This window comes from Symphalangus syndactylus, chromosome 10, assembly GCF_028878055.3.
Source record: "Symphalangus syndactylus isolate Jambi chromosome 10, NHGRI_mSymSyn1-v2.1_pri, whole genome shotgun sequence".
Taxonomy (NCBI): Eukaryota; Metazoa; Chordata; class Mammalia; order Primates; family Hylobatidae; genus Symphalangus; species Symphalangus syndactylus.
Window position 1 is genome coordinate 134,840,804 of NC_072432.2, and position 21,451 is coordinate 134,862,254.

The 21,451-nt window shown below is 45.6% G+C and overlaps 1 protein-coding gene across 1 annotated transcript in view; it reads right to left on the reverse strand.

Moving 5' to 3' along the window:
• PLAT (plasminogen activator, tissue type) overlaps positions 1-21,451 on the reverse strand; it is a 101,374-nt gene that overhangs the window by 58,617 nt on the left and 21,306 nt on the right. The window contains exon 5 of the mRNA XM_063610973.1: positions 8,492-8,584. The gene's annotated coding sequence lies outside the window, so the exon portion shown is untranslated. The remainder of the gene's footprint in view (positions 1-8,491; positions 8,585-21,451) is intronic.

Consider the following 21,451-nt stretch of genomic DNA (forward strand, 5'->3'; position numbering starts at 1 on the left):
TTGATTTTTAAAAATCACTGCTGATTCCGGGGTGACATGGTCAAACAAGATGTGGTATGCCTTATGGTGTGCTTGCTGCTAAGGCCCTTTAGCTTTTGGAGAATGAGGGGCCCTTATGATCAGCGTGCTGACAGCAATCACATTCTACACATTCTACTCCCCCCGTTGAGCTATGTGTTCATCTCTTGAACCTGTTTGCTATTACCACATGTAGCTATAAATTAACACAACAATGCTATAACAGACACTATAACCCACACTCTCAGCTTAACGATGTATAGCCAATCAATAACTCATGTTGTTTTAATATAAATTCTTGGTAAACAACTCAGAAACTGCCTCTTGTCTCCCACAAAAATCCACTTGTAATTGCTGCTAAGCAGGGTATATATTCAGGGCAACTTGAATCTGTGGTCCTGGGTTGCAATCCTCAAGCGTGACTCAAAGAAACATTTTACTTGTACTAATTTTGCCTCAGCTTCTTCCTTTTAGGTTGACACCATAAGGCCAGGTGCCCTTCTGAGCCAGGTACCAAGTCAATTCTTCCAAAAGGCTTTATTGGTTCCTTAAAGTCCTCCTTAGTTCCCAAAAACAGTCAGGCCATATCTGATTCTGTGCACGTTCTTCTCATGTATGGCTCAGTGAAATAATTGGTAATATCATCAATGTTTCCAGTTGTGTTCTGTCATACAGAGAACAGACTCTCATTGAACCTGTGCAAAAAACTACATTGCCATGAAAATAAGAATGCTTCATAAGAGTTCTGAATTCCAGATGGAACAGGTAGGGAGAAAAAAATAAACGCTTCAATTCTGTTTACAAACGTATAATTTACCAGATTGCTGTAAATTATAGTTAGCTTAAGAAAAAGAGAAAAAACGTTTCCTTAAATCAGGAAAAACAAAACATTTTTAAAAAGCAGTGTTCAAACAAGGAGTCATAAAAACTATAATCAGCCTCCTCAGTTTATTTAGTCCCAGGTAATTAATTCTTGTTCTGCTTGATCTTAGTTCAGTTTCGTTATTAGAATTCTGGAAATTCCTACCCAATCCACTAAGATGATCTTAAAGTTATTATATCAGGAACTTATACTTGTCAGAGTTGTCATCATGCATTTCCTTGGAGACAAAGCTCTTGCAGGTTATAGTTGCTTACAAAAGCTTTCAGGAAAGGATCAGAGTGTTAGTGGCAGCAAATCCATGCCCGTCTGCAGCAACCTCAGTTCTTGCCTCCTCAGAAGAAAGAATCTGACTGAGGGGCATAAGGCAGAAGAAGAGACCAAGGCAAGTTTCAGAGCAGGAGTGAACGTTTATTAAAAAGCTTTAGAGCAGTAATGAAAAGAAAGTACACTTGGAAGAGAGCCAGGTAGACATCTTGGAGGTCCAGCGTGGGGTCTGACTTTTTTATCTTTTTATTTTTTATTTAAGATGGAGTTTCGCTCTTGTTGACCAGGTTGGAGTGCAATGGCTTGATCTGGGCTCACTGCAGCCTCCGCCTTCTGGGTTCAAGCGATTCTCCTGCCTAAGCCTCCCAAGTGAGTAGCGGGGATTACAGGTGTACACCACCACGCACAACTAATTTTGTATTTTTAGTAGAGACAAGGTTTCACCAAGTTGGCCAGGCTGGTCTCAAGCTTCTGACCTCAAGTGATCTGCCTGCCTCGGCCTCCCAAAGTGCTAGGATTACAGCTGTGAGCCACTGTGCCCAGCTGGGTTTGACCTTTTGACTTGGGGCTTTATATGTTGGCATACTTCCAGCATCTTGCATTCCTTTTCTGGTGGAAAACCCCAAGAAGGTCATATACCAGTTAAACTCCACCATTTTGCCTCTTAATGTGCATGCTTGAGCTCACTTGCCCAACTCCTGAGATCTTATCAGGAAGATGTCGATCACCAGTTTCAGGTTTTTTTTTTATCTATAGGGAGATGGCCTTTCCCTGGCAGTGGCTACGACCAATTGTTATTTTAGAGAGGCAGTGTGACAGCTGCCTGACTGTAACTACCCAAGGGGCTCACCTTGCTCATCTCCTAGAGAGAGCCGATTCATCAAGACAGGGGAATTGCAATAAAGACTAATTCACGCAGAGCTGGCTGTGCAGGAGACCAGAGTTTAATTATTACTCAAATCAGTCTCTCCCAGCAGTTGGGGAGCAGAGTTTTTAAGGAGAACTTGGTGGGTGGGGGGAAGCCAGTGAGCCAGGAGAGCTGATTGGTCAGGGATGAAATCACAGGGAGTTGAAGCTGTCTTCTTGCACTGAGTCAGTTCCTAGGTGGGGGCTGCAAGATCAGATGAGTCAGTTTATTGATCTGGGTGGTGCCAGCTGATCCATCAAGTACAGGGTCTGCAAAATGTCTCAAGCACTGATCTTAGGAGCAGTTTAGGGAGGGTCAGAATCTTGTAGCCTCTAGTTGCATGACTCCTAAACCATAATTTCTAATCTTGTGGCTAATATCAGTCCTACAAAGGCAATCTAGTTCCCAGGCAAGAAGGAGGTCTGCTTTGGGAAAGGGCTGCTATCATCTTTGTTTTAAACTATAAACTTGAGTTTCTCCCAAAGTTAGTTCAACCTACGTCCAGGAATGAACAAGGACAGCTTGGAGGTTAGCAGCAAGATGGAGTCAGTTAAGTTAGACCTCTTTCACTGTCTCAGTCATCATTTTGCAAAGGCAGTTTCATGACCATCACCTGATAGTCGCCTGACTTTCCTGGTGAGGCATGAGGCCCTCTCCTGCCCTGTTCCTGCCTGACGAGCTTCCCACTGTAACAAAAATAAAACAATTATCTGTGGATGACAAAATTCTTTAAATGGTCATGATTAAAGATTTTATGAGAGTTCATTATAATGTAATTGACAAGAAAATGTGATTATTTCTGTGATACACAACATTTTAAGACAATAATGAGATCACTTTTGCAAAATTAAGACAGGAAGATAAATCTGATGTGTCTGACTGCATTTGTCTGTAGCCTCACGGGTTGGCTGTCTGTGCATTCCTGCGCATGGGCCAAGCTAACTTTGGGAGAAATTTATTTTATACTTTATTTTATTTTATTTTATTCTATTTTATTTTATATTTTGAGATGGAGTCTCACTCTGTCACCCAGGCTGGAGTGCAGTGGTGCAATCTTGTCTCACTGCAACCTCCACCTCCCAAGTTCAAGCAATTTTCGTGCTTCACCCTCCCAAGTACCTGAGATTACAGGCATCCACCACCACGCCCAACTAATTTTTGTACTTTCAATAGAGATGGCGTTTCACTATGTTGGCGAGGCTGGTCTCGAACTCCTGACCTCAGGTGATCTGCCCACCTTGGCCTCCCAAAGTGCTGGGATTACAGGCGTGAGCAACTGTGCTGGCCTATTTTATAGTTTAAATGATAATAGTCCTTCCCCAAAACTAAACTGTTATAAAACTAATGAAAGGCCACCAAGTTAAGAGAAAGAAAAGGGCTCAAATTCTAAATAATTAATTACCTGCCATTATTCCAGAGATCATAAGATTTGCAACTTCTCCAATTACTCGTGAAGATAACATCACTACTCTAGAACCTAACATTGGCCTTTTGATAACATTTTTTTTCTTTTTTTTTTCTTTTTTTTAAACTCTTTTTACTGTGGATTTTTCTTTTTTCTTTTCTTTTTCTTTTTTTTTTTTTTTTTGAGACAGAGTCTCCCTCTGTCACCCAGGCTGGAGTGCAGTGGCACAATCTCAGCTCACGGCAACCTCTGCTTTTCAGGTTCAAGCGATTCTCATATCTCAGCCTCCCAAGTAGCTGGGTTTAAAGGTGTACACCACCACGCCCAGCTAATTTTTTGTATTTTTACTAGAGTCAGGGTTTCTCTATGTTGACCAGGTGGTCTCAAACTCCTGGCCTCAAGTGATCCACACGCCTTGGTCTCCCATATTGCTGAGATTACACGCATGAGCCATCGCACATGGCCTGATTGGCCTTTTCAGATGGCTTTTCAAGTTTTTGCATTTCTGACAACCAGATGGCCCCACCTGGACCCACCAACCAGTCCTGTGGCCCCCACCCAGGAACTGACTCAGCGTAAGAGGACAGCTTCGATTTCCTGTGATTTCATCTCCAACCCAATCAATCAGCATTCCCCCTACTTTGCCGGCCTGCCCACTAAGCTATCTTTGAAAACCTCCTAACCTCCAAGCCTCTGGGGAGATTGATTTGAGTAATAACTTCATCTTTCAAGTGGCATGGCCAGCCTCATGTTAATTAAACTGTCTTTACTGCAATGCCATGGTCTGAGTGAGTTGATTTTGTTTGTGCAGTGGGCAGTAAGAACCAATTGGCTCAGCCTGGCCAACATGGTGAAACCCCATCTCCACTAAAAATACAAAAATTAGCTAGGCATGGTGGCGGGTACCTGTTGAGGCAGGAGAATTGCTTGAACCGGGTCGGGGTTGGGGGGCGGAGGTTGCAATGAACTGAGATCGCACAACTGCACTCCAGCCTGGTGACAGAGTGAGACTCCATCTCAAACAACAACAACAACAACAACAACAAAACTAGAATTATGACTGATAACATTATACAAGGACATATCATGGAACATTCATATTAATAACATATATCCATACAAAGGAAACTTTTAAAAGATTAAGCATCACTTCTCTTTCTTTCTTTTTTTTTTTTTTAAATATTTAGAGATGGGGTCTTGCCATGTTGCACAGGCTGGTCTTGAACTCCTGGCCTCAAGCAATCCACCTACCTTGACCTCCCAAAATGCTGGGATTCCAGGTGTGAGCCACTGTGCCTGGCTACTTCTTTTTCAGCCATGCTTCCTATGTAATTTAACATATCAAATAAGTCTAATTAGTTTAATATCTCTCTGTAAAATCTCAAAGTGAGGTCTAGGTCGAAAAGACTTCATAAATGATTTTGATTTGGGAAAGTTGTCGAAACTGTCCAAAACATTCAAAACTCTTGATTAAAATAAATCACAGGGGCTGGGCGCAGTGGCTTATGCCTGTAATCTTAGCACTTTGGAAGGCCGAGGTGGGGGGATCACCTGAGGTCAGAGTTCGAGACCAGCCTGACCAACATGGAGAAACCTCGTCTCTACTAAAAATTAGTCAGGCGTGGTGATGCATGCCTGTAATCCCAGCTACTTGGGAGGCTGACACAGGAGAATTGCTTGAACCCAGGAGGCAGAGGTTGCGGTGAGCTGAGATTGCGCCATTGCACTCCAGCCTGGGCAAAAAGAGTGAAACTCCGTCACACACACAAAGAAATCACACGTCACTGTGAAACAATACTTAGTTATCCATATAACCAAAGTGAAAAAAATTTCAAGAGCAAATACAAAAACTAACATAGCTTTTTAAAAATATTTCAAAATTTTAATTTAAAATATTTTTTAAATGAGAGACAAGGTCTCACCATGTTGCCCAGGCTGGTCTTGAGGTCTTGAGCTCAAGCAATCCTTCCACCGTGGCCTCCCAAAGTGCTGAGATTATAGGCATGAACCACCACACCCGGCCAATGTAGTTGTTTTTTAAAAAAACACCCCAGCTTCCTTCCTTCGTTCCTTCCTTTCTTTTTCTTTCTTTCTTTCTTCTTTCTTTTTCTTTTCTTCCCTCTGTGGCCCAGGCTGGAGTACACTCGGCTCGCTGCAGACTCCCTGCGCCCGGCTCCCGTGATTCTCCTGCCCTGGCCTGCGGGCTGCCTGGCATTGCCGATGCACGCCACCACCCCTCCCTGGTTGTTCTCCTTTGGCTGGAGGCGCGGTTTCGCCATGTCGGCCAGGCTGGTCTCCAGCTCCTGACCTCGAATGATCGGCCCGCCTCAGCCTCCCGAGGTGCTGGGACTGCAGACGGAGGCTCGCTCACTCGGTGCTCGGTGTTGCCCGGGCTGGAGTGCTGTGGCGTGGTCTTGGCTCGCTGCAGCCTCCGCCTCACAGCCGCCTGCCTTGGCCTCTCAGGGTGCTGGGATTGCAGACCCTGCCCGGCCGCCGCCCCGTCTGGGAGGTGGGGAGCGTCTCTGCCTGGCCGCCCATCGTCTGGGTTATGAGGAGCTCCTCTGCCCGGCCGCCCCGTCTGGGAAGTGAGGAGCGCCTCTGCCCAGCCGCCACCCCGTCTAGGAAGTGAGGAGCGTCTCTGCCCGGCCGCCCATCGTCTGGGATGTGAGGAGCGACTCTGCCCGACCGCCCATCGTCTGGGAAGTGAGGAGCGCCTCTGCCCGGCTGCCCCGTCTGGGAAGTGAGGAGCGCCTCTGCCCGGCCACCACCCCGTCTAGGAAGTGAGGAGCGCCTCTGCCCGGCCACCACCCCGTCTAGGAAGTGAGGAGCGCCTCTGCCCGGCCTCCCAGTCTGGGAAGTGAGGAGCGCCTCTGCCTGGCCGCCCCGTCTGGGAAGTGAGGAGCGCCTCTGCCCGGCCACCACCCCATCTAGGAAGTGAGGAGCGCCTCTGCGCGGCCACCCATCGTCTGGGATGTGACGAGCGCCTCTGCCCGGCCACCCATCGTCTGGGATGTGAGGAGCGCCTCTGCCCGGCCGCCCCGTCGGGGAAGTGAGGAGTCCCTCTGCCCGGCCGCCACCCCATCAGGGAAGTGAGGAGCGTCTCTGCCTGGCAGCCCCGTCTGGGAAGAAGTGAGGAGCGCCTCTGACCCGCCGCCCCGTCTGGGAAGTGAGGAGCGCCTCTGCCCGGCCGCCCCGTCTGGGAAGTGAGGAGCGCCTCTGCCCGGCCGCCCCGTCTGGGAAGTGAGGAGCGCCTCTGCCCGGCCGCCCCGTCTGGGAAGTGAGGAGCGCCTCTGTCCTGCCGCCCCGTCTGGGAAGTGAGGAGCGCCTCTGCCCGGCCGCCCCGTCTGGGAAGTGAGGAGCGCCTCTGCCCTGCCGCCCCGTCTGGGAAGTGAGGAGCGCCTCTGCCCGGCCGCCCCGTCTGGGAAGTGAGGAGCGCCTCTGCCCGGCCGCCCCGTCTGGGAAGTGAGGAGCGCCTCTGCCCGGCCGCCCCGTCTGGGAAGTGAGGAGCGCCTCTGCCCGGCCGCCCCGTCTGGGAAGTGAGGAGCGCCTCTGCCCGGCCGCCCCTTCTGGGATGTGAGGAGCGCCTCTGCCCGGCCGCTCCGTCTGGGAAGTGAGGAGCGCCTCTGCCCGGCCACCCATTGTCTGGGATGTGAGGAGCGCCTCTGCCTGGCCGCCCCGTCTGGGAAGTGAGGAGCCCCTCTGCCCGGCCACCACCCCATCTAGGAAGTGAGGAGTGTCTCTGCCCGGCCACCCTGTCTGGGAAGTGAGGAGCGCCTCTGCCCGGCCGCCCCATCTGGGAGGTCTACCACAGAGACCAGAGGCAATGTGGGGGCTGGATGTGGTGGCTCACGCCTGTAGTCCCAGTACTCTGGGAGGCCGAGGCGGGTTGATCACTTGAGGCTAGGAGTTCGAGACCAGCCTGGGCAACATGGCGAAACATATGAAAAATACAACTGACAAACCAACCAACCAACCAAGTGACAACAAAACAGGTCTACCCTGGAGTCATACTCTAATTTTTTCTATTTTCCTCGCTTTCTGATCCTTTATCCCACTTTCTTTTTCTTCCTCTTCCTTCTCCTTCTTCTTTGTCAAATAAAGGATTGAATTATTATCATTGATCCATACAAAGTCCCTCTATCATTTATTTTCTTTAATTCCCACCCCCCATCTCTATTCCCCGTCTTCCCATGTGCAACCTTCCTAATATGTTTGATATGCATCTTTTTGTTTGTATGTACTGTTAGAAAATGTTTATTGTTTTGTGTGCAAAAAAAAAAAATAATAAAAAAAACACCCCAAATCTTATCTCTTTTACGAGAGAAGGCTCAGTTTTTTTGTTTGTTTGTTTGTTTTGAGATGGAGTCTCACTGTTGCCCAGGCTGGAGTGGAGTGGTGCAATCTCGGCTTGCTGCAACCTCTGCCTCCTGGGTTCAAGCGATCCTCCTGCCTTAGCTTCCCGAGTAGCTGGGATTACAGGTGCCCACCACCATGCCAAGCTAATTTTTGTATTTTTAGTAGAGACTGGGTTTCATCATGTTAGCCAGGCTGGTCTTGAACTCCTGAGCTCAGGTGATCCTCCTGCCTTGGCCTCCCAAAGTGCTGGGATTACAGGCATGACCACCGTGCCCAGCCTAGTCTTATGATCTCTATTTTAACATTAATATTCATCAGTTGTTGCACCTAAACTCTGAAAGGGAGGGGTATAATGGGGCATATCTGCCCTCCCTTCCTGTAGTACCTGGGAATTCAGTTTTTAAGGTTTTTCTAGGGTTCCCTTGGTCAAGAGGGAGGCCCATTCAGTTGATGTAGGCCTTAGTATCTTATTTTTAGTTTATATCTTGCCAAATGTCGAAGAAAAAATTCTGGACTGACACCCACCCCTACCAGTAAAGGCCAAGTGGGGGACTCTCTCCCTTCCCAGGCTACGATGAGGGGGATCTACTCCTCTCTTCTGGGGGTTGCAGAAGAGCCTGGTGAAGAATAAGGACTGGCCAGGTGCAGTAGCTCATACCTGTAATCCCAGCACTTTGGGAGGCCAAGGCAGGAGGATTGCTTGAATCCAGAAGTTCAACATCATCTTGGGCAACAGAGTAAGACCCCCTCTCTGCAAAAAATCAACAAAATTAGCTGGGTGTGGTAGTGCATGCCTATAGTCCCAGCTACTCCAGAGGCTGAGGTGGGAGGACCACTTGAGCCCAAGAGGTCAAGGTTGCAGTTAGCTGAGATGGTACCACTGCACTCCAGCCTGGGCAACAGAGCAAGGCCCTGTCTCAAAAAAAAAAAAAGAATAAGGACTTTCACCAAGACCAGGGGTAACAAGGCTACCCCACAACTCAGTATCAGTAGTGACCAAATGGGGAGCAGTAACTAGGAATTCCAATCCCTGCCAGCCAGAGAAGTGTTAGTGGAAACCATTGTCCCTGCCTAGCAGTAATGAGTCCCTACCCTTGAGAACCAACATTGGCTGAGTGGGGAGCATGTGAAATCATCTTTGCAAAATTTGTGAGAGTGAGAGAAGTCTAGCCTGGCTGGGTCCATCTTGCTTCTAGCCTTACAGGCTGGCTGTCCTTACTCATTCCTGAGTGTAAGCCAAGCTAGCCATGGGAGGAATTTAGTTTACAGTTTAACTTTGAAGCAAGGATGATAATAGCCCCTCCATAAAACTGACCTCCTCCTTGTTCAGGGACTGAAACAGCCTTTGTAAGACTAATGAAAGTCCACAAGATGAGGATGATGAGAGGGGCCTGAATTTTGCTAAGATGCAGGTGTAGTTAAATGATAACCAGCCATGGTTCCTTAGGTGGCTTTCCTATAATCCTTTACTGGTTAAGAGTCATGGCGCCAGAGGTCACAAGATTTGTGACTTCCCCAATCACTTCTATAGATAACATCCTTGTTGTAGAACCTAAGATTGGTCTTTTGTGATGTTTCTCAGGCTTTTTAATTCTGGGACCAACTGACTCCTGGACCCAAGGGTCATGACTCACACAGTCCTGTGGCCACCACCCAGAGGCTGACTTCGCATGAGGACTCTTTTTCACACCCCTGTGATTTCATCCCCTACCAATCAGCAGCACCCATTCCCTAGCCCCTGCTTGCTAAATTATCCATAAAATCCCTAGCCTCTGAATTCTTCAGGAGACTTATTTGAGTAATAAACTCCCATCCTTTTGCTTGACGAGATTTGAATTAATTAAACTCTTTCTCTACTGCAACACTGCTGTCTCTGTGAATTGGTTTTGTCTGTGCAGCATGCAAGAAGAATCCATCTGGTGATTATACCTGGACCTGTACCCCTATCTGGCTGTGATGAGGCAGCTCCTCCTCCCCTGGCAGAATGGTATCAGAGGAAGCAAGCTAAAACACATGCTTTAAGTAAGATCCAGAGACTCATAGTCTAATGCCCCAAATGTCCATGGATCAATCAAAAAACACTCATCACAGTTCCTTTGGCTGGAGGCTTCATGTCAGCAGCCACAGCCATGGGGCCTCTCCTGTAAGCCTGGGATGACCGTCCTTGAAGCCCAACAACATGGCCCTCATCCCCCTTCCCATCTCCTTCTCGCTCCCTTTAGCTGCCCTCTGGGCCACTGCGTCTGCCATTCCTCAGGTGGCCTGGCCCGACCTGCTTGGCCCCCATCCCCTCCAGCGGGTGCCTCTCCCCACCAGCCCAGCCTAATTTAAAATGGTTTTAAATTGGACCTCCTTTATATTGTATTAAGAATGAGCATCCAAAATTGACAAATTACCAATTTGAGGCCCCAACAACAGAGTATTTGTTTTTCCAAAACAAATACTTTCTTTTGAATGGTTTCAAATGAGCCAACCCATTTTTGTAAAAGGCGATTTTTATTTATATATATATATATATATATATATATATATATATTTTTTTTTTTTTTTTTTTTTCTTGAGATGGAGTTTTGCTCTTTTTGCTGAGGCTGGAGTGCAATGGCACAATCTCGGCTCACTGTAACCTCTGCCTGGCAGGTTCAAGTGATTCTCCTGCCTCAGCCTCCCAAATAGCTGGGATTACAGGCACCAGCCACCACCCACAGCTAATTTTTGTATTTGTAGTACAAAGGCGGTTTTGCCATGTTGGCCAGGCTGGTCTCGAACTCCTGACCTTAGGTGATCCACCCGCTTCAGCCTCCCAACGTGTTGGGATTATAAGCATGAGCCACCATGCCTGGCCATAAAAGGCAATTTTTTAAAACTATAAATACAAGATTGTAAGCTGAATGATGATATGCCTTCCAGGAAAAACCTTTTTGAATTTCTGTTTTCCTTTATAACAAACTGATTTTTCGATTCCCAAGTCATTTGCATGTTAACAGAATACTTAAATTTGCTTGTTCTGTACATAAAATATGATACAGCCTCTAGACATAAGAAAACTTGAAAAATTAAAGATGGTTGCACAAGATGCTTTCATAATCAAGCATGTGACACCAGATGACAATTTGTTAGCCAAATGCTGGTTATTTTTTTTTTTTTTTTTTTGAGGAATCACTTTGGTTTTTTTGTTCCCCTGATAGTTATAACTTTATTAGAAGTGTTAATTCTAAGCCTGTCTCTTAAGTTTATTTAGAAACAGCAAGTAACTGGGGCCAGGAGCAGTGGCTCACACCTGTAATCCCAGCACTTTGGGAGGCTGAGGAGGGTGGATCACGAGGTCAGGAGATCGAGACCATCCTGGCTAACATGGTGAAACCCTGTCTCTACTAAAAATACAAAAAAATTAGCCGGGCATGGTGGTGGACACCTGTAGTCCCAGCTATTTGGGAGGCTGAGGCAGGAGAATGGTGTGAACCCAGGAGGCAGAGCTTGCAATGAGCCAAGATCGTGCCACTGCACTCCAGCCTGAGCGACAGATGAGACTCCATCTCAAAAAAAAAAAAGAAACAGCAAGTAATCTGTATTGCCACACACCTTGAAAACAGAATGTGGGCCAGACACTGTGGCTCATGCCTGTAATCCCAGCACTTTGAGAGGCCAAGGTGGGTGGATCACAAGGTCAGGAGTTTGAGGCCAGCCTGGCCAATATGGTGAAACCCAATCTCTACTAAAAATATAAACATTAGCCGGGCATGGTGGCATGCACCTTTAGTCCCAGCTACCTGGGAGGCTGAGGCAGAAGAATCGCTTGAACCCCGGAAGCAGAGGTTGCAGTGAGCTGAGATTGCGCCATTGCACTCCAGCCTGGGCAACATAGCAAGACCCCGTCTCAAAAAAAAAAATGTGGTACATTTAGGGCACCCACAAAATGAACTTTTTCTTGTTCCAATTCAACCTTCTTTTCTGTCTGGCTGTGCTAGGAAAACAGATATTACATGATCTATATCATTTTTGCCATTATAGTCAAATGTTAAAATAAAAAATTAGATGCTTTTAATCTTTGTTTCCATTGTTTGTCAGGGTTGAATTAAGAAGCTACTGGTTTATTCCCGACTGTTAATGCCTTTAGATATGTTGGAATTTTTTTTTTTTTTTTTTTTTTTTGCCTAGGAAGGGCCAGTTGAAAATCTGTGGCCCAGGAGGCAGAGAATGTAATACCATTTTCTGGGGAAAAACTGGTTAGCTACTTGATGTTAATTATGGCACAGTAATAGGAAAAGGCTATGTCTGTGTTTTTAAGTTTTTCTTTATTCTGCTTTTTTGCTGCTATAAGAATTTTCTGAAATTTATATTTTAAACTTTTCATACACTTTACTGCTTCTAGTTTCAAAATGTGACATTCTTAATAAACAAGGAATTTTCTTCTAAAAAAATACTAATCACGGCAAGAACCAGGAAGATCTCACACTGAATGAAAAAGACAATCAACAGAGGTCAACGCTGAGATGTTAGAACTATCTGACAAAGATTTTAAAGCAGTCATCCTAAAAATGCTTCAATGAGGAACTACAAACCTACTGGAAACAAATGAAAAAATAGAAAGCTTCAACCCTTTGTGGTTGAATAGAGTGGAATGATAGGGACATACCAGCCCACCTGCTTATAAGTAGCAGTGGTAAAAGTCATGTTAATGCTGGCAGGAGAACACAAAGAGAATGGGTAGAACTGGTTAGTATGGAACTCAAGCTTCAGTTAGATGATTGAACTAATATCAGAGGAGAGAGATCAGTTAATATGATAAAGGGTACGCATTTAAAGTAAGCAGATGGCCTGGTGTGGTGGCTCACACCTGTAATTCCAACACTTTGGGAGGCCGAAGCGGGCAGATCACCTTGAGGTCAGGAGTTTGAAGCTGGCCTGGCCAACACGGTGAAACCCCATCTCTACTAAAAATACAAAATTTACCTGGGCATGTTGGTGCGCACCTGTAATCCCAGCTACTCAGGAGGCTGAGGCAGGAGAATTGCTTGAACCCAGAAGGCAGAGGTTGCAGTGAGCTGAGATCACACCACTGCACTCCAGCCTGGGTGACAGAGCGAGACTCCGTCTCAAAAATAAATAAATAAATAAATAAATAAATAAATAAATATTTAAAAATAAACATAAGTAAATAAATAAATAAAGTATGCAGATTGCAGCATCATCCCTGTGGTTGGGATAAAGATTCCTAGCATTGAAAAATGGATTTTGAATAGAACTAATATTGTGGAGTTTAGATGCTGTTATTAGCAGAGCTCACCTTATAGCAGTATTTTACACTAAAGATAATAAGGAAACTAGAGATATTAAGGTGGATGTTGTCAAGCGGATGTATCAAGGAAGTAGGGTCTCTATAACCCATAATTAAGGTACAATGACAATTCTATATGTGTGGTTGGTACATTAATTGTAGCTGAGTTCTGTAGAGAGTGGGGAGTGTACTAGTCCGCGCTATCTTCTGCCACCCTGTACAGCAATGTCCTCCATTTGGCCTGGTCACTAGTCATTGACCTCACTTGCTGCAGCATCTGCTGCTGATGCCTACAGTCCTTCCCTGGCCTCTGGCTTGTATAGCCAGGGCCACCTCTGCCAAGTGTCCCCTCATCCATGCTGAGAAGTCGCTGCTGGTGCTCTGAGCCTCCCCCAGTCCCTTCTGATTCTCTACAGGGAGCTGAGGGACACTGGCTCTGGCCACACCAGTGCGATTTCCACATGATGGCTGCAGGACCAGACTTTGCAGTAACGAGCAGGCCACTCAACGAAGGCCCAGATTGTAACCAAAATGCAGGGTCTCTCGGTTGCTACTTGCAGAATCCAATTCACAAGAGTGAGTTCTGGTATAAAGTGGCTTTTATTCCAAAGCCAGCTTAGGGGAAGAAGTATAGGCTTCCTGGCTTAAGGGTACTGCTTTGCTCTTGGAGCAGAAAGTGGGCACTTTTAAACGGCAGGGGAGGAGGTAAGCAGGTGGGGGGTGGTCCTTGTGCCAGCTTAGTGTCTTACCTACTGGGCGGTTGGACTGGCATTTTCATGGCAGAAATGGGTTGTAAAAGTGGCCTAAAACTCTCCAGGGGGGAGAGAGTTTTGTAGTGGGACTTCGGATTGTAAATCAACTGTTACCTCTGGACGCAGCCTCCTGGTGGGTGAGCGCTCTGCTCTGGAGTGTCTAAGCACAGAGTTAGATGAATTTGTAAGAAGTGTCTGATGAAGAGGAGGTAATAGCCTATTATTGCATTTCTAAAGAGCTAAAGTAGGAAGTGGGGAAAAGGAGGAAAAAGAAGAAAGAGAAAAAAATAAACTATTTCTCAGAAAAATTGGGGTACTTGGTTACAGATCTGTGTTCTCAGAGCCCCAGAACATCTCTGGAAGTTTTATGTCCCACCACTTCCCTGAGTTTTGGTTAGGATTAATCATAATCTCAACTATTAACTGACATCATAGACAGTAGAAGAATAACTAGTGTAACTTCACGTGCAATTGTTGGTGCTAATGCTTATAGTACTCCATAAAGCCACTTCGGTTTGAAGTTTGGTCAGTTGGTAGAATTGAGTTTAATTTAGACAGACAGTACTCACAGGAACCCAGTTTGTAACTGGTAGTGAGTAGGGTCATGTTGTTCAGAACAGTAAAATCAGGATAAACAGTCCTGGATTCTGGGTTAATCATTTTAAGAGTCTATGTATTTGATAAGCTCATTTATTGGGTCACACAATATTTGAGGTTTGCAACTGCACATGGTCTAGAATTTTGTTCATACTGGAAAAATTAGAGTATCGGTAGAAACTGGCTGAACTCAGATGATGTAGGATCATCTAAGCAGATGTGGATTAATCTACAGCTACTCCATTAGGGAATTCTAATCTAACTCCAAGCCTGTATGCCCAATTGTCTGTACAAACTGCAAAACAAGTTCCTATTATCCTTGGGGTAACTGTTTCTGGAAACTAAGCTTTGGTTCCCTCAATTATATTTATGAACATGTTTCACAAAATGTATCCCTTATTTTATTTGGAAGTTTTGCCATGCTTTGAGGTCATCCACCAAAAATGAGAAAATCCAGGCCCATGTGTTTGTCACATGGGTCAGGTAATTTTATTTGAATGGATTAATTATTTTTAAATCTTCAGAGTCTTCCAGTCTTACTTGACACAGGGTAGTCAATTATCCTATTTGGGAGAAGAAGATCGTGGAACAGAGCCCATTCCATTTCCCCTTTAGAAAATAAGGGAGGGGGCTTCCCGGGCAGTCCCAGCACTGTGTCATTGGTGGAGACGGTTAACAGACAGACACATACGGAGCTATTGGTTATGTTTTGGGTAAACAGACCTGATTTAAGTATGCCACATTCCTTTTACTTCTTTTAATCTTCCTTAAGGTATTCCTGTGCTGATTAATAATAATTTGAAAAAGCAATTGAAATTTTTTTTAATTTTTAGAGATGGGATCTTGCTCTATCACCAAGGCTGGAGTGCAGTGGTGCTCACTGCAGCCTTGACCTCCTGGGCCTAAGTGATCCTTCTGACTCAGCCTCCCAATTAGAGTTTCATTTTATATGTGAAATTGTCAGTTATAAATAGATTAGCTAAATTGGGCTACCGCCTATAATTGGGTCAGGGTTTGGAAAGACCCAATGTCCAAACAGACCACACACAAAAGTGCTATTTCCTATGCCCTACCAGGCTGAACTGCACTTCAGTGCTAGCTCTGTACTCTAGTTTATAACCTATGGAAAAAGCTCTTCTGTGGCATTTGAGAGACTGGTCTGAGAGCATGTTGTTGCCAAATGATTTACTTTCCAAGGGCTTTTGGGCCCTTTCTTTAGAAATTCTAGTTTGGGCCGGGCGTGGTGGCTCATGCCTGTAATCCCAGCACTTTGGGAGGCCGAGGCAGGAGGATCACGAGGTCAGGAGATCAAGACCATCCTGGTCAACATGGTGAAACCCCGTCTCTACTAAAATACAAAAAAAAAAAAAAAAAAAAAAAAATTAGCCAGGCGTGGTGGCACGTGCCTGTAGTCCCAGCTACTCAGGAGGCTGAGGCAGGGGAATTGCTTGAACCCAGGAGGTGGAGGTTGCTGTTAGCTGAGATCACGCCACTGCACTCCAACCTGGTGACAGAGCAAGACTCCATCTCAAAAATAAAATTAAAAAAAAATAATAATAAAAGAAACTCTAGTTTGATGATTCTTTATGTGTTGGGAATACCTCACCCCCATGTCTCCAATGACACCATGAGTTTACAACTTCTGGTGTGATGGAAGCAGAAAATGGGTCAGGACACCTTACTCCCTAAGTTCTGCAAACTGATCGTGTTCACAAAGGCTGATTGACAGGCCCCAGGCCATCTGCCAGCAGCTCCCAGGGAGCCACACAGAAATGTGTTGGAGAAGCCTTTGAGCGGTGGAGAATCACACAGCCAGGCAGAGAGTAACGCAGGTTCTGTCTGAACACACTTGGCATGCATTTGACAGCAAGATAAAGAAAGAGTGAAATCCTGTCTCGAGGGGCTCATCGTTCCATCGTTCTGTAATCATTATAGAATCAAGTACTCTAAAGCTCAGAAAGGAAACACAGCCCTTAGTTTACAAGACCCAAGAGCCCTTATCTGGAAAATGTACTGAAAGCAGTTGGGCAAGAACTATTACAATATTTATATCTGCTTACTTTTTGAAGCAGCCATTTCACCTCTAGGAACCTCTCTGAAACTCTTGACATATACAAGGATGTTTACTGCAGATACACGTAAAAGGATGTTTATCGCAGCACTTTTGTGGTAGCCAAAATTGGAAACAATCATAAACAGGGAAATGGTTAATAAAGAAGTGATATATCAATCCAATGGAATATGATCCTGCTGTTAAAAAGAATAAGATCTGATGCAGAGATATTTTCTTTTATGCTTGTTTTGTTTCTTGTTTTGAGACAGGATCTTGCTCTGTCACCCAGGCTAGAGTGCAGTGGCACAATCACGGCTCATTGCAGCGTCAACCTCCCAGGCTCAGGCAATCCTCCCGCCTCAACCTCCTGAGCAGCTGGGACTGCAGGGGCGTGCCACCATGCTGGGCTAATTTTTGTAGAGACAGGGTCTCGCTATGTTGTCCAGGGTGGTCTCAAACTCCTGAGCTCAAGCGATCCACCCCCCTTGGCCTCCCAAAGTGTTGGAATTACAGGTGTGAGCCACAGTGCCCAGCCCAGATATAGTTTCAAGATATAGTACTAGGGAAAAAAAATTGCAGAAAAGTTTATCTCTGTGAGTGGCTTTGTCAAAGTTTCACTTTCTATAATATGTTTCCCTATTGCTCTGGTTCCCTTCTCCCCAAAATACATTGTTTTGCACTTTAAAAATATCAAAATGGGAAAGATATGTATAATAAAACTTATATGTCAGGATCCAATGAGATTTATCAGGCCCCTAGCACAGTCAGGCATCAAGTGATGCTCACTAAAGCTTAGCTCTACGATATCAGTAAACATCTATGTGCAATGGATACCTTCTTGACCTTGTTGCATAAAACTGCAGAATCTCAGGAAGAAGGGTCAGGAGAAAACAGCTTCTTAAGTAGCTTTTCCACTCTTTGACTATCCCTACAAGGCAATTTCAAGTTTTCTGTCTAAGGAAGTTGGGACTGGTTTCTTACAGCAGCAGTCCCTAAACTTTTTGGCACCAGGGACCGGTTTCATGGGAGACAATTTTTCCAGGAACCTGGGGTTGGGGTGGGAGTGAGGGGGAATGGTTTTGGGATGAAATTGTTCCACCTCAGATCATCAGGCATTAGTTAGATTATCATAGGGAGCACACAACCTAGATCCCTCACATGCATAGTTCACAATAGGGTTCCTGCTCCTAGATGAATCTGAGGCCGCCACTGATCTGACAGGAGGCAGAGCTCAGGCAGCCTAGTGAAGCTACAAGAAGACAGCCACCATCCTTCAGACCCCAAAATGGTAGATCCACTGACAGCTTGCATTATGTGCCCGTAAAAGCCACAGACAACGCTACAAACACTCAATGCCTGCTTGTGAAAGCAGCTGGCAGTCAGAGGGGGTGAGCTGTATCCTGCAAAGCCACAGGGGCGGAGCTGCCCAAGGCCATGCATCAGCGTGTTTTGGATGTGAGACATGGAGTCAAAGAAGATTATTTTGGAGCTTTAAGATTTAACAACTGCCCTGCTGGATTTCGGACTTGCATGGAACCAGTGGCCCCTTGGTTTTGGCCAATTTCTCCCATTTGGAATGGGAACATTTGCCCAATGCCTGTACCTCATTGTATCTAGGAAGTAACTAACTTGCTTTTGACTTTACTGGCTCATAGGCAGAAGGGACTTGCCTAATCTCAGATGAGACTTTGGACTGAAACTTTTGGGTTAATACTGGAATGAATTAAGACTCTGAGGGAAGACATGATTGGTTTTGAAATGTGAAAGGGCCATGAGATTTGGGAGGGGCCAGAGGCAGAATGATATGGTTAGGCTTTGTGTACCCACCCAAATCTCATCTTGAATTGTAATCCTTAGGTGTTGAGGGAGAGAGGTGGTGGGAGGTGATTGGATCATGGGGGCAGTTTCCCCATGCTGTTCCCATGATAGTGACGGAGTTCTCATGAGATCTGATTGTTTTATAAATGACAATTTCCTCTGGGCTTCTCTCTATCTTTCTTGCTGCCGTGTGAAGAAAGTGCCTGCACCGGGTGCAGTGGCTCACACCTGTAATCTCAGCACTTTGGGAGGCTAAGGCGGGTGGATCATGAGGTCAGGAGCTCAGGACCAGCCTGGCCAACATGGTGAAACCCTGTCTCCGCTAAAAAGACAAAAATTAGCTGGGCACAGTAGTGGGCGCCTGTAATCCCAGCTACTCAGGAGGCCAAGGCAGAAGAACTGCTTGAACCTGGGAGGCGGAGGTTGTAGTGAGCTGAGATCTCACCACTACACTCCAGCCTGGGCGACACAGCGAGACTCTGTCTCCGAAAAAAAAAAAAAAGAAAGTGCCTTCTTCTCCTTCCACCAGTAAGTTTCCTGAGGCCTCCCAAGCTATGTGGAACTGTGAATCAATTAAACCTCCTTCATTTATAAATTACTGTCTCAGGTATATCTCACACTTTACAGAAGTGTGAAAATGGACTAATATAGGTGGTAATGCTCGCTTGCCCACCACTCACCTCCTGGTGTACAGCCTGATTCCTAACAGGCCACAGACCGGGACCTGTCTTCGGCTCGTGGTTTGGAGACCCCTGTCTTAAAGTATTGATACTACCATTTGTTGCTCTGGCCATTTTTGCCAAGCAGCTGTTCAGTGCATATCAATTGCTGGTGATGTAGAAAGATAGACGTTTTCCAGGAAGCATTGATCTTTACCTTAGAGCCCAATGTTACTGCTCTTTTTACAGAGAGCTTTGATTTTCACAAATATTTTCCATAATGCAATTTGACTTTAATTGGGTGGGTATGCCTCTTTTTAAGAGACCCAAATAGCCGGCCGCAGCGGCTTATGCCTGTAATCCCAGCACTTTGGGAGGCCAAGGCAGGTGGATCATGAGGTCAGGAGTTCGAGACCAGCCTGGCCAACATGGTGAAACCCTGTCTGTACTGAAAATACAAAAAGTGGCCAGGTGTAGTGACAGGCACCTGTAGTCCCAGCCATTTGGGAGGCTGAAGCAGGAATCAACTGAACCCAGGAGGCAGAGGTTACAGTGAACTGAGATCGTGCCACTGTACTCCAGCCTGGCAACAGAGGCTCTGCCAAAAAAAAAACAAACAAAAAAAAACCAAATATCCCCTCCAAATTTTCATCACAAAACAGATAAACAAAGGTGCAAATTTTACAATTGCAAAAGGACTCTGCTTTACTGGAAGTTCTTTCAAGCATTCTTTCACACTGGTTCATTTGAAAAGGGATTCACTTTATAAAAATTTGACAATACAACTTTTATTAAACATTTCTTTCACAGAACAAGATTTTTTTTATTGGGCCAGGCGCAGTAGCTCACACCTGTAATCCCAGCACTTTGGGAAACCAAGACAGGAGGATCGTTTGAGACCAGCCTGAGCAACACAGGGGATCCCATCTCTACAAAAAAATTGAAAAATTGGCCAGGTGTGATGGCACGTGCCTGTGGTCCCAGTTTCTTGGGAGGCTAAGATGGGAGGGTTGCATGAGCCTGGGAGGTCAAGGCTGCAGTCAGCTGTGTTTGTGCCACTGCACTCCAGCCTGGGTGACAGAGCAGGCCCCTGTTTCAAAAAAAAAAAAAAAAAGAAGACAAAATATCCCTATAATTTATATATGTATATATATATGTGTGTGTGTGTGTATATATATATATATATATATATATATATATACATATGATTTTTCTATTAACTGGGACTATCTACGACTAACAAGACCAATAAATTACAAGACTTTTGATTCTACCAGGGGAAACCTGATGGCCTTTCTGAGTCTTAGGATGACATGAGAACCTACAAAGCTCTACTAGAAGGCCATGCATTCTCTGGAGAGAAATGCAGAGGCTGGTGCAGATCTCAGGGTTGCACTTAACATCCCTGTGGCCAGGGACAAGTTGCTTCACCGCTGTTCCATTTCCTCATTTGCAATCATGGAAGAAGGATTTTACTCACTGAATTATTTTGAGGATTAAAGAAAACATGTATTATTCTCCAGATGTTAAGACATTATGGGATGGGCATGATGGCTCACACCTGTCATCCTGGCACTTTGGGAGGTGGAGGTAGGAGGATCACTTGAGCTCAGGAGTTCAAGACCAGCTTGAGCAACACAGTGAAACCTTGTCTTCACTAAAAATAAAATAAAAAAATCAGCTGGGTGTGGTAGTGTAACTGCCCAGTGAATTCTTGCCCCCTGCCCAGATACAGTCGATTTATCAAGGCAGGGGAATTGCAGTGGAGAAAGAGTTTAGAGGTGGCTGAATAAAAAACTGGAGTTTTTTGTTTGTTTGTTTGTTTCTTATTACTCAAATCAGTCTCCTAGGGCATTTGGGGGCTAGGGTTTTTCAAAGGTAGTTTGGGGAAAGGGGTTGGGGTGACTAGGTAATGAGTGCTTGCTGCTGGTTGGTTGGTAATGCAATCACAGGGGTGTGGGAAATAGTCCTCCTGGGCACTGAGTCACTTCTGGGTAGGGCCATGGGAGCAGTTGGTGGATCCAGGTGGAACCATCGGTATCAGACATGCAAAAAAACCTGAAAAGACATCTCAAAAGGCCAATCATTGGTTCTATGTTAGTGATGTTATCTGCAGGGGTAATTGGGGGAAGTTGCATATTTCGTGACCTTCAGAATAATGGCTGGCAATCATTTACATCTACACCCTAGCAGAATTCAGGATCTTCTATCCTTCTAGCCTGGTGCTCTCTCATTAGTATTATAAAGGCAGTTGAGTTTGGGGAAGGGCTACTATCGTTTAAATTATAAACTAAATGTCTCCCAAAGTTATCTTGGCCTAAGCCCAGGAATAATTAAGGGCAGCCAGAAGGCCAAAGACAGGGCCGGGAGGGGTGAGGGGGTGGGGGCGTGGAGCGGTGGTGATGGGGCTTGGCAAGATCAGATCTTTCCCACTGCCATCATTTTCCCACTGATATACTTTTGG